Here is a 14118-nt window from a genome sequence, read left to right on the forward strand (position 1 = left end):
AGCCCTACTTGTAATACGCATTATTCTAAGCAGGTTAAATATAAACAATCTTGGTTATTGACACTTTACCTTGAGCAGGACTTGCACCCTTATTGCAAAATTAAATGTTTATTTTGTCAACACTATATTCTAGTCTCAGCTTAAAAAGAAAAAAAGGCTACTTACTGCTCACAATTGTTTATTATAATTTCTATTTGAACATTGCTCACGCATATGTATGCATGGTTTATGGTTACTGTCACAACACTACCATACTTTACCACTGACAGTTTACATGTAGTACGTGCGCATAATGTTTCCAGAGCCTCTGCTACATTATGGCTGAATTTAGCTCAACAATAACCTTAATTGTTGTTTATTATTTAATAAAAACTTGTCTTGTTTACGTTTTGCCATAATAACAGTGTATTTTATTTTCTCAAAACAAAACTATACTATAGGCCTATACGAGCCTACTCTACTTATTGCATTATTATTGAGTTTTTACCTCAAAAAACTAAACAATTGGTACCTGAAGATGAAATCAATGATTTCGAAATGTACATAGTAAAAAAAATAAAAGTTTACAAAAGGTGTTAAAAGGTTTATTTATATTGTATCATAAATATTTTTTAAATTGTGTTTCATTGTATTATATTGTTTAGATACTTCTTATTTCTTGGGGAAAATATTTCAGAGGAAAATAATTTAGTTTCTATTTTTATCACTGTCTCAGTTCAAGAGGACAATATTTTGTTTACTTTTCACCTTTGAAGTATTACTGAAATTGATTAATTTTCTACAAACACTTTCAACATGGCGATGTCTCTTAAAGTGGCCAATGCAAAGCGAGAACACCTCTTTTCTCAGATACAAAGTATATATGATTTAACTAAGAAGACTTCCGATCCAAATATACTTCAGCAGTTGCTTGTCAGAGCTAAATCTATTCAGAGACTTAGACAGGAATTTTCAGCAATATTAGACTTGTGCCACGAGTTGGAATTAAAAGTGGATGCCGACTATACACCTAACTATTCCGCATTAGCGAGCGTGGACGAGTTAGTTGATTACATTTCTGCTAACGTGCTTATGATTGAGACCAAGAGACAAGCTAAAGCTAATAAAAGCGAAACTATTCCGCCTGCCTCCCCTCAAGTCAACGTCCGGCTACCGAAATTGGAATTAAAAACTTTTGACGGAGCTGCCTTGGACTTCTGTACGTTCATCAACGTTTATGAACAAGCCGTACACAACAATGCGCACTTAAGCGATGTAATGAAATTTCAATATCTCTTGAGCGTGCTTTCAGGCGAACCACTCGCTCTGATAAAGTCGCTAAATATAACTGAGCAAAATTATGCAATCGCTTATCAGCTGCTGAAGGATCGCTACCATAATACTAGGCGTCTACTCACACTACATTTAAATCAAATACTAGACCTTCCTGTCATCTCCAGCACATCTGTGAAGAATATCCGTGCTTTCCTTAATCTTTTTCACGAACATACGCAATCACTTAAAGCGTTAAACAATGACATCACTAGTAACAACCCACTTCTCTCAGCCTTGTTATTACGCAAGATTGATAATCGGATGGTCACACGCCTAGAACAGTTTCGAAAAAAGGAAGAGCTTCATACTTTGCCCTCGGTTGAACAAATAATTGAGTTTCTCAACCTGGAATGCAGCCACATTGAGGACAGTAGTCTACATGACAATATTGTGGACCCCAAGAACGCTTCAAGATCTTTTTTTGGGTCAAAACCCAAATTTGATAAACCCAAATCGTCTCTTAAAAACGTGAGCTTGTTAGCGGCTTCCTCTCCACCCTCCTCGGCCTATAAACAAGGCCCATCATGTTTTTATTGCCATCAGAGCGGTCATAAAATTTATGGCTGTCCCAGCTTCGGCCAAAAGACACCTCAAGAACGGCACGGGATTATTAAACAGCACAACCGCTGTTCTTCTTGTTTGGGAACGCACAGATTAAGTGAATGTCAGTCTAAATTCACGTGTCGAACATGTCGTGGTCGTCATCATACCTTGCTACACTTCACTGATCGGCCAACACGGTCCAGTGTTAGTACGTCGGACCGCGTTCGTCCCGTTGTGGAGAACGGCCGTGACGGCGGCCGGCCTGCAACACCTACACCTGCTGTCCGCCCTCCGCCTGCGACCACAGCGCTCTCACCTCCTAGCCCGGCCGAACACACCACACTACACGCTCATGGCACACTGCATCAAGACCTCGCCCCTAGTACCACGGTTCTTCTGGGTACTTCTCTTGTCAAGCTCACCGCCTCTAACGGACAAGCTTATGTCTTTCGTGCCTTAATTGATTCAGGAAACATGCTAAATTTTATTAGCGAGAAAGCCTCCCAACTGTTGGGTACACAGCGCCGTCCGGCCACTATTAATCTCGCCGGCCTTTCTCAAACCTCTGCTCACACACGCGGATTTTTAACTCTGGGCGTGGAAACTCTTGCTGGCCACCCAGTTGCCGCCCCGCACTCGTTCCACATATTGCCACAAATCACTGTAGATCTCCCACGAGTGCAAATATCTCAGGAGGTCATGAATAAGGTTAAAAATATTACACTGGCTGATCCAACCTTCCACCTCCCTGGTGGCATTGACGTGCTTATTGGTGGAGCGCTATTTCCACATATTCTTACTCACGAGACCTACTCTCTTGGTCTCAATTTACCTCACGCCCTGGGCACCTGTTTTGGTTTCGTGCTGATGGGGACGGCTCCCTGCACACCACTGACGCAGTCTGTCTCTACTATGGCTGTCTCTCTTCTCTCGACTGCTGAGGTGGACCTCCACGCCTCTCTGCAGCGTTTCTGGACACAAGAGGAACTGCCTGCTCCCAGTAAAAGGTCTGCAGAGGAAACTCAATGCGATGAATATTTTTCTACCACGCACTCCAGGGACCGTGAGGGTCGATATATGGTCCGCCTCCCTTTCAAGGACACCAGTACTCATCTGGGAAGTTCCAAAGTTCATGCTGAAAGTAGACTCTATTCACTCGAGCGCAAGCTCCACGCTCCCACTAATGTGGAGTATTATAATTTATATTCTGATTTTATACATGAATATCTCTCTCTAGGCCATATGCAGGGCTGCCCTACTCCTGACTTAAGCACTCCCCACTACTATCTGCCACACCACGGTGTTTTTAAGGCACAAAGTAGCACCACCAAACTACGCGTCGTTTTTGACGCCAGTGCCAAAACCAGTTCCGGACTCTCTCTCAACGACACTCTGTTGACCGGACCTAAGCTGCAAAATAATATTTGTGACATTCTTCTGCGCTTCCGCCTTCAGAACGTAGTGTTCTCTTGTGACATCAGACAGATGTACCGCCAAATTAAGGTGCATCCTGACGATCAACATTTCCAACTGATCTTATGGCGTGATCACCCCACCGACTTGATGTCCACGTTCAAGCTCACGACAGTTACCTACGGCCTGAACTGTTCACCCTACTTGGCCATCAAAACGCTACATCAATTGGCAGAAGACGAAGGTCACCGCTACCCCCATGCTGCTGAGATTCTCAAGCACCAGAGCTACGTCGACGACCTGATCTGCGGAGCTGAGACTGAAGAACTCGCCGCTGAACTTCAAGATCAACTCATCAAACTCCTTCGGCTCGGTGGCTTTGAGCTCCGGAAGTGGGTCTCGAACTCTCCGAGACTTCTGCAACACCTTCCTGAAGATCATCGGGAAATCCCAGTTTTTCTGCAACCCTCTCAGGAGCCTCATTTCTCTATTTTGGGCCTAAAATGGACCCCTCTGACTGACACTTTTACGTTTAACTTTAATTTTTCTTGTGAAAACCCCACTAAGCGTAAAGTGTTAAGTCTCATTTCTCAAGTCTATGACCCCTGTGGTTTTTTGGCGCCTTGCATAATGCTCGCAAAAAATATCATGCAACTCGTATGGATTTCTGGCATAGATTGGTATGATCCGCTCCCTCCAGAAATATACAAAAAATGGCACGCATTTTTATTTGAACTTAAGCACGTTGCTACTATTACAATTCCTCGTGCTATCCCCTACTCTGCTGCTACTCACTGGGACTTGCACGGTTTCTCTGACGCCTCAGAACTAGGCTATGCTGCTGTAGTCTACATCCGCTCTACCTCCAATGACACGGTGCACGTAAGCCAAGTTATGGCTAAAACTCGCGTCGCTCCTCTCAAAAGAGTGACGCTGCCCCGACTGGAGCTATGCGCAGCTCATCTCCTGGCCCAACTTGTGAAATATTGTGTTACTCAATTAGCTCCCACCCACAAGTTTGGTTCTATTGTCTGCTGGTGCGACTCTACTGTGACCCTCGCGTTGATCAAAACACCTTCTTATCGCCTCAAAACATATGTGGCTAATCGTGTGGCGCAAACTCAAGAGCTTGTGGCTGTGGATTGCTGGCGCTACATACCTAGTGCTTCCAATTCTGCTGACTGCGCCTCCCGTGGGATCCTTCCCTCTCAATTGGTGGATCATCCCCTTTGGTGGCATGGACCCGACTGGTTGCGTCTCCCCTCCTCGGCCTGGCCAGATACTGATTCCAGCCTGTACTCGGTCTCTCTGGAGGAGCTAGGGGAGCTGAAGCATTCCACTCCTGTCATTGCCTTGGCCACAGCACCGCCTACGTGGGACCTCCTCATCCAGTACTCTTCCTGGAGGAAATTGTTGCACGTGATGGCCTACGTCTTGCGTTTTATCCACAACTGTCGTTCACCAAACCGCCACTTCGGACCTCTCTCCAAGACAGAACGGGACTCCGCCCAGCTGCGAATTTTCAAGACCGTGCAAGAGGAAGCTTTCACTGAAGATCTGGCTCTACTGCGGGACCGAAAGACGTGTTCTACCAGACTTCAACGCCTCGCCCCATTCCAGGGTCCGGATGGACTTCTCCGCGTCGGCGGCAGACTGCGCCACGCTGACCTCCCGCCGAACATGTCTCACCCGTGCATCCTGCCCAAGAAGCACCCTGTCGTGGACCTCCTCATTGACCATGTCCATGTCAAACATCTCCACTCTGGCGCGCAGCTTACTCTCTCTCTGCTCTCCCAGCAAGTCTGGATCCTCTCTGCACGCAGCGTGGTAAGATCTCGCATTTTTAGATGCCTCACATGTTTTAAGAATCGGCCTAAAAATAACGCCCCTCTCATGGGCGACCTCCCCAAAGCTCGCATTACTCCAGCCCGAGCTTTTCTCTCCACCGGCATGGACTATGGTGGCCCCTTTTCGCTCAAGGTCCATAATTTACGCTCTGTCCGCATTATTAAGGCCTATATTTGTATTTTTGTTTGTATGGTTACGAAGGCCGTTCACATTGAGGTGGTGACGGACCTGTCCACCGAAGCTTTCCTTGGTGCTCTCACTCGCTTCGTTTCTCGTCGTGGCCTGTGCACAGACCTTTATAGTGACTGTGGCACGAACTTCGTAGGTGCTAAAAATGCCCTACACAAAATCCTCACGGCTGACCAGCGCAAAGTCCAAGACTTTGCTGCTGACCGTTCAATTCGATTCCACTTCAACCCTCCTGCTGCTCCCCATCAAGGTGGAATTTGGGAAAGTGCCATCAAGAGTGCTAAACACCATCTAAAACGTGTCATGGGACTCCACATACTAACTTTGTCTCAATTCATGACGCTCACAAGTCAGGTTGAAGCGATGCTCAACTCCCGCCCGCTCACCGCTCTCTCCAGTGATCCCAACGACCTTCTCCCACTGACGCCTGGACACTTCTTGATCGGCTCTCCTCTGGTTTCCGTGCCTGAAGAGAACTTGATGGACATACCCACGAACCGCCTTTCTCACTGGCATCTGGTTCAAGCGCTGCACCAACGTATCTGGAAGCGTTGGCAGCGAGAATATCTCCAGACTCTTCAGCAGCGCCTCAAGTGGAGCACTCCTTCCCGCAACCTCCAACCTGGAGACCTCGTCCTGGTGCATCAGGATACTCCCGCTCTCTCATGGCCCCTTGCACGGGTCACTGATGTCACTCCAGGACAAGATGGTACAGTTCGAGTGGTACATCTCAAGACCTCAAGTGGAACTCTCACTCGTCCAGCAGTGAAGGTGTTTCTCTTACCTCACCTCTACAATTAATTAACTATCTCTCTACCACCGCCTATAAACTTTGTAATTTGAGCCTATATTGCTCTTTCTCTCATTGAATCCCAAGGTGATTCAAGGCGGCCGGTATGTTAAGTATTATTGCATTAAATAACTTGTTTTTTATTGCCTAATATGAAAAGGCTACTTTTATTGAATAATAATTATGTATATATTTTTTGGGCAATTTATACTCTATATTTGAATTTGTTTACTAAACTGTATATACTACATTAATCCTATATCTCTTTCTGCGGCCTAGTGCCTACAATACCATTCCTTACTGGATTAAAATATTCACGTACAGTGACAGACCAATGAACCATTGTTTCCCGAATCAGCTGTTTACTGTACACTGACCAACCAATCACAACGGTTGACTTATCAATTGCCCACCTTGCAAGCGTAGGCACGCTTGCTCATTATACTCTCGATCCCGCCTGGGGCACTTATGTACTCTCTAGCCACTGCTTACCATACTTACTCTCTCCCCCATGTGTTACTCTCTCATTTAAATATTAGTTTATTCTATTTGTTGTACATTTACATTAACATTAAAGTCAGTGCTCTGGATTGGCAATCTCTACCAGAACGTCTCTTCTCCCGGACACCCGCGTCTACCGTGCTCTACAGGACTGGCCACAGTGTTATGAACTATTCGTTTGCGGACGTATTGTGCGTGAGTGAATCCGTGAAGGAAATCTTCCGTCTTCACGCCTGCCTACAAGACAGCAGCCTATTTCCACACTTACTGATCACAACCTGGCCCTCCACAACAGCAGACTACGGTTAGGTATCTCTCATGAAAATAAAGGTAACTGTTTATTTTATACACTTTATTTGAATATGCACTGTTCATAAACTCATTATGTGTAACCTAGTGAACTCTTGTTAAAATCAGTGTGTTCGGCGTCTTCACTGCCTAGTGTGAAGTGGTCCTTCTTAGTCGAGCCTCTAAAATATTATTTCACGGTTCTATAACCAAAATCCATTCTTTTCATAGAAATAAGGATTTCGAAGATCGTCCACCTCAAAGTTGCAAACACCTCTGCCAAGTAGAACACTTGTGATTTACAATGATTATTGTATCTCCAGGGACTATCGAGTGTATACATATTCTACATACATACAAGGCAACGACGTGTCGTTTTCTTGCGCTTCCAATCGTTGAGTGTCTAGGTCAACTACTTGCCGAACCTAAAAAAAATACATTATATTATACAAAAGGCACGATGATGTAATATATTGTATAACACGAGTATATAATAATATTGTACTATAATCAATTATTGCCATTCCTTAATTTTCAAAAGAAAGTTATGGTTATATATTTAAAGTGAATTGCAAAAGCTGTTATTATATACATCTCAATATTTTCAGTTTATTAACACCACCTGTGAAAAACAATATTATTTGTAAAAGCATAATAAATAACGACACTATTTGTAATCACTTCCCTGAGTAGGAAAATAGTGAATGCACTCAACAGCTATTTAGATAGCAGTCTGATAATTAGATTTACAAAGTGCTTTTACAGAAAAAGTGTTTTAGCATAAACAATCTCTTGTTTCAGTATTTCTTCATGCAAAGTAATGTGTTTATATTTCTGCAAAGAATAGGTTATTCTTTAAACTACTGATAATTAATATGTTAATAACATGTTTTCACTTACAACATTCACAAAACACTGTGCAAGCTATCTAGGAAATTATCATATAATAAATACAAATATATATATTTCTTACAAGTGTAAAAATAATTAAAATAACTGAAGAGTAGTGTTTGCATTTTGAATTACATACAATAATGCGGGATGAAAAAAATTGTTATCACTAATAGGTTCCACTAAAAAGGAAACTGGATTTTTATGGATACGTGTCTTCGTTCAGTGATACTAATCATCCATAAAAGTAACAATCGAGATCTGAGATCTGAACTCTTCCTCAGCTGAATGACTTACATAAGAGATATCTGCAATCTATACTAAAATAAACAAATCATATCAGAGACACAGTATGGTTTTAAGAAATTCAACAAGGTGAACTATTGGTATACGAGGCCATAAAAACTCTTAAAAACGGTCCACTCCTATTTACTTTTGGCCTCTGGTCAGTTCAATGTGATTTGTCGGTGAGTTTAAACCTATTGTGACCTGTTTTCTGTAGCATGAACTTGACACGCAACACCTAGTTCTGATTCCTGACGTGTCAAAACGTTCGATTATCTTAACCTCTAGTTATGTGTCAAGTTACGTATTTCCCTTAGGAGGTCATCAAATTGCAGATCTTTAAATGTTGTTTTACTAATTTTTGTATCACTGATCGATTCCAAATGCCCTAAAACAGTCATGATTCCCTTACAATCCTTTCATTGTCAAAAAAAAAATGTCAAAACACAGAATTACGAGATACACACACAGAAACACAGAACTTAACTGAGTTATTTTGTTATATATTAGCTCGATACCTGTAATACATAGATTAAACACACACTTTAAGTGTACATGATACTCCCTATAAATATCATACAGTATTTCGGATCTTGTCCATCGTTTTATGATACTAAAATGAAATACTACAATTCTAGTAACGTAATCTAACCTGTTACTCAGGTATCCAAACCCTAATACATACGGTTATTCATACGAACAAAAGGGTAAAACTAAAAGTGTGGCAACATACTAAAATTATTTTACAAAAATATATGTTGGACATGTAGAGCTAAATATTGTCTACAGTCTGCTTCTGATGACAATTTCTAACTATTCAACATAAAACATATAAGTTACTAGTTAATAGATATATCGTTAGTAGATTTTCAGATATTTTGACTATACTTTTCACTTAAGACTAAAATATAACTGAAAATGTCATTAAACAGTTTCATTATATTTTTGATGAATCCTTAAATATTGTTCAAATGCAAATTTCTTATATAAATGACGGGAATCAAATATTGGTTTGTGTATAAAAATAAGAAGAAAAGTGTTCTCGTGTTTAAATACAGTAGACTGAAATAAACTCGTGTTTTGTTAATAGGTTAATAATAAAACTAAATATTCATAAGTAGATGATGTTTAAGTTATTTGTACAAGTCAGAGATTTATAGCATCATTTAAATACGTGTAAAAACATAAATGTATTTTTATTTCAATTTTGAAAGAAATGTAGGCTACATATGGATTGTAAATTATATGGATTCCAAAAGTATTTTATAGAAAAATAAATCTTGCAAAAATACTTCTGTTAAATAAAAAACTACTACAATAGAAATGCATACCACTTCTAATCTAACACTCCATAGTTTAAATGTAACAAATCAAATATACTAATCTATGTGGCACAGAAAAAATATGAAGTATACTTGTGTAGTTGCAAGTAAATAATTCAAAAAAATTATCGAAGAACTAAAAAAAAACTGTCGAAATATACATCAAAACATATAATTGTTTTGTAAGATAGCTATTATAGAGCAAACTATTGTGTACAGTCTGCATCTGCTGACAATTGTTAACTTGTTTGTGTGTAGAGAGGTTAGTGAAACTATTTTTTCAAGACATATCACTTCAGGTTTCTGTTAAAATTTACATTTTTAAATTTAGGTATACATTTAATTATTTTTAAACTAAGAGTAATACTTTTTCTGTCACACAACTGGTGCGCACAGAATTAAAAACCAAATTTTACACATATATATAATGTTATAGTCGAATGTATATTTTCAAGGAATCTTATTAAATTATGTACTTAATATTTTATTACTTAACTATATATTTTTTAACGTAATAGATTTAGAAATGCTACAAATATTTACCTCAGAATTTTCTCTTACTGAAAAATTTGATACTTTTAGGGGTCTTATCCAGCGACCAAAGAAGAACCAAAGAATGTTCTTCTTTGGTCGCTGGTCTTATCGCACATTATTAGTTTACAGTACCATAATAAATTAGAAATGCACTACTTCTATTTTACGGAGTAACTTTGTTTGTAGGTTATATAAACACATCACAATGAAATTGCAGAAAAAAGATGTTGGATAAAAATAGAGAAAGCAAATCCCAAACAAGACAGTCAACATACAAGCACACCAGACCAGTGCCAGTGAAATCATTCCATTTCCACGATGCTCTTTTACATGCTACACAAGGTACTATAAAGCAAATTATTTTGTAACGTAACATAGCTTAGCTTTCCTTGTTCCTGTTTTGTATCATGAGAGTGGGATACTATGGTTAGGTGTCTAATAATCTGTGACATATTCACCACTGTCTAATAGTGTAGTTAGTGTAGTATGATTAGTGAGTCTGATTTAGTAGTTAATTAGAGTATTCATTCTAAATTTAAAAATCCCAAACGTTTCAAGATAAGTTGGAACATAATCTGAGAAAATAAGGAGCAGCAGTTACAAACTATGATTTACATTACAATAAAATTTTAATGAGATTTCTTTAGGATTTTTAATCTAAGCCAAACAGTCAATTCAAGGAGTCTGAGCGTGAAAATTTGAACTTACATTGTTAATCTCAAGCTAAATTTAAAAATCCAAAACGTTTCAAGATAAGTTGGAACATAATCTGAGAAAATAAGGAGCAGCAGTTACAAACTATGATTTACATTACAATAAAATTTTAATGAGATTTCTTTAGGATTTTTAATCTAAGCCAAACAGTCAATTCAAGGAGTCTGAGCGTGAAAATTTGAACTTACATTGTTAATCTCAAGCTGAAAATTTTGACGTTATAGATGTACTTTGTAACTCAATAAAGGTTTAAAAATTTATTGATAATATTTGTTTCGTTGCATAAAATTATAAGCCATCATGGAAGCATATAGCCTAACGAATTACCAAAAAATAGTGAGCTTACACATCACAGTTCACCAAAACATCATCTTGTTCAACTAAGTATTTATACGATTCTAATAGTGTTTAACAACATTTCTACCCCTGGTATATTGATTTATATGGGTTAAAAACAAAAAAATATTTCTAATATTTATAACTAATTTATATATTCAATTAATAGCAAAAAATATACTAATGTAAATTATTTTGGTACTTTTAAGTTTTATGATGCGTTAAATCTGATATTTTAGTTAAAAGAGCATGCTAGCCTTCACAGTACGTATATAAAATGCTCAAAATATTGTACATATATTAAATCATAAAATAATTCGGTATCAGTTTTTGTAACTTTGATCATTTATAGAATGAAGTTTTAATATATATGTATATGTTTATACAGCAACCAATATAAGTTCAATCATTGCTCGTAAAATACGTAATACCTTCTCTGTGCTCTACGAGCTTTCGGATCCCAAAAGGGTCAAAGACAAAACTCTGATTTTCAAAATGCGGTACTTTGGCAAGGTAATGTTATTCTTTAGGATGTGGATGGCAAAAATTAAACAATAACAAAAGCAATATTCAGAATATGTTTTAATTTAATCCTGCTTTTACCCTCAAAATATTTATAGGAAAAACAGCGCATATACACGAATTTTGAGCAAATATTTAAAAAAAAAGTATATTTTTTATGGCCAAAACATAAGGAACTGATATTATTTTATTTAAAATCCATAGCATTATGTAAGTGCACATTGAACATTTAATACCCTAGTGCTAAGATCTACACTATGTCTCTTTCTTAGAATTTATACAACTATAACCTAAGCTGTCAATTTCTTAATTAACAGCAACTATTCCTAGTTACCACGAAAACACAATTTTAAAATCTAATACTTTCGAAAAATTGTTCAGTAGAGTGGAATTCTGAATAGTTTTACTTCAAGTTATTACGGACAATGTTAGCAGCGTTAATGTTCGGTCTTCTTCCGTGTGACCCTGACACCACGGCTGAGCCCTTGTGTCTTTGACGGCAAGATTCTGCAGATGGATAAGTCAAAACATCACATTTTTCATTGAATATAACTTAGATGTAGTGTTGTATGTATGGCTGTAGATGCTCTCTGAATATTGATGTTGAAAATTAGGCCTTGAGTTTAGATTGTAGCATCTCAATAATTTGACTTATTACCTATAGAACAGCAGAAGTACTGTAACTTACTTATTTTACTGTACATTTAGCTATAGTTAATTACTGTAAGGGCTCCATCCTCTACACTACATACTTTTCAGTTATAATCGCGTTTGAAACAGTACAGTTGTAAATAGATTAAAAAATTAAAAATATAACTAATCTCTCTTGACACCAGTCTATGAATGTGTGTGCGTTGTTTACAATTCAAAATTTAAATGTATTTCCTCAGTAATTAATTTTGGTTTTTTTTATAAGATGATTAGAGTTGCGTTGTTATGAGACCAACATCATTTACTTCCTTGTAGTGTGCCTTTTCTTTCTTTTTATACATATTCTATTACGTGATCTAAAGAACAATATTGATGATTGTCGGACTTTAATACAATAACGTTAAGAATATCTTTGTTTAATTTTGCTAAAGAAATGAAACGAGTTTTAGTCATCACTTACATTAGCCTGTGCATGAAGTTTATGAATCAGTCTTTCCAACTTTAAGGCAATTTCCTATTTTATTTGATGGTGAGTCCTTACTCTTGTTAAATTACACATATACCCTATTCTTACGCAGAAAAGATTGAATTTTTAACACAACTACATGCAAATTATTCTAAAAGAATATAAAATAATAAAAGCAGTGCCGCTTCTAACCTGAAAAAATATCTCGCCCTACCTTAAAAGGTAAATTATTACCCTCATAACAAGTCCACATACATGGTTGTCATTATAGATGAAACACCAAAGATTTAAAAATTTATGATAGCTTGTTATCATTTTCCTAATGAAACCACTTTGGGAAGTGTCAGTGTACTTTGTTTCCGATAAAATTATCGAATTTATCAATATTTTATAAAAACCAATATTTAAGCTGTTTTATTATTATGTAGACTAATGATAGTTTCTATAACTCATGCCAATTTAAAGAGAATAAATATAAAATTATACATACACAACAAGGGCTACAATCGGGGAAACAAATAAAATATTTTTATTTACCATTTGGAGAGGTACCAAGCGGACCTTCAGGTTATTTTGCAGAGACTCAGATTTGAAGATTTAGTGAGAATTCCAGATTTCAGTTGACGAGTGGGTTAACTTTCACTAACTGTTAAACTGTTGTAACCTCTCACTGGGAGACAGCAATGCACATATAAGTCCATGTCATATTGAGCCACTACAACAACATTTCGAAAATGTAAAAATTGATTTTTATACAAAAGACGCCTGTATGCTTTGTTAAAAAAAACGTCGTTCCACCCTTGACAATCTGACTGATTTACGTCTCCGAAATAGGTTACTGCACATTTTGTATTACACTGTTTCTTGATTTGCTAGAAGCGACAAATTATTATGTTAGAAACACGTTATTAAATGAATATAAACATAACACATAATAAAGCCAGCTGGTGTAAAATGTTTCAATTAAATCTCTGTGGCATAGCTGACATAGAATAAATAAATAGTATTGACGCAAAATTGTATATCCATCAACGCTTGGAAATTATTAAAAACATGTTCTTAAATACTATTTAATCCAAGAGGATCTTTTTCTTCAACTTAATTAATGAGCTTGCTCCGTGTTTACTTAAAATTATAATCTACTGCAGTTTTCATTAGTTTACGATATGTTGGTATTTTATCGAAAAATTCTGTATTTTATAATCTTTGAGTGTCCGCCATTTTGTAATGCGTCAACTGTTTTACGTCAGATTTTTGCCAAAATGTTTCTAATTAAAAGAGTTTTAATTTGATGTAGCATACGACTCGACCTATGCTTCTATTTAAGAATTTTCACCAACCCCTAGCGGGACGTCCCCCATAAGCAGAATATCATGGTGAAATACATAAAACGCTATAACCAAGTTTTATATGAGCAAAAGCTTGATGTAAATTTTGGTTCTTATATTGTGATTAGTTCAAAAGTTATTAGACCGTCCCGGGACTTTTCAGCACCCCTGTATATCAATTAT

At 37.6% G+C, this 14118-nt stretch overlaps 1 long non-coding RNA gene across 1 annotated transcript in view; it reads right to left on the minus strand.

Moving 5' to 3' along the window:
• LOC124373879 overlaps positions 1-13524 on the minus strand; it is a 32659-nt gene extending 19135 nt beyond the window's left edge. The window contains exons 1-2 of the long non-coding RNA XR_006923482.1: positions 13145-13524; positions 7245-7311 (exon numbers count right to left, since the gene is read on the minus strand). This is a non-coding gene — a long non-coding RNA (uncharacterized LOC124373879). The remainder of the gene's footprint in view (positions 1-7244; positions 7312-13144) is intronic.
• Between the last annotated feature and the right edge of the window lie 594 nt (positions 13525-14118).

The sequence above is a fragment of the Homalodisca vitripennis genome, unplaced genomic scaffold (assembly GCF_021130785.1).
Source record: "Homalodisca vitripennis isolate AUS2020 unplaced genomic scaffold, UT_GWSS_2.1 ScUCBcl_6569;HRSCAF=13847, whole genome shotgun sequence".
Lineage (NCBI taxonomy): Eukaryota > Metazoa > Arthropoda > Insecta > Hemiptera > Cicadellidae > Homalodisca > Homalodisca vitripennis.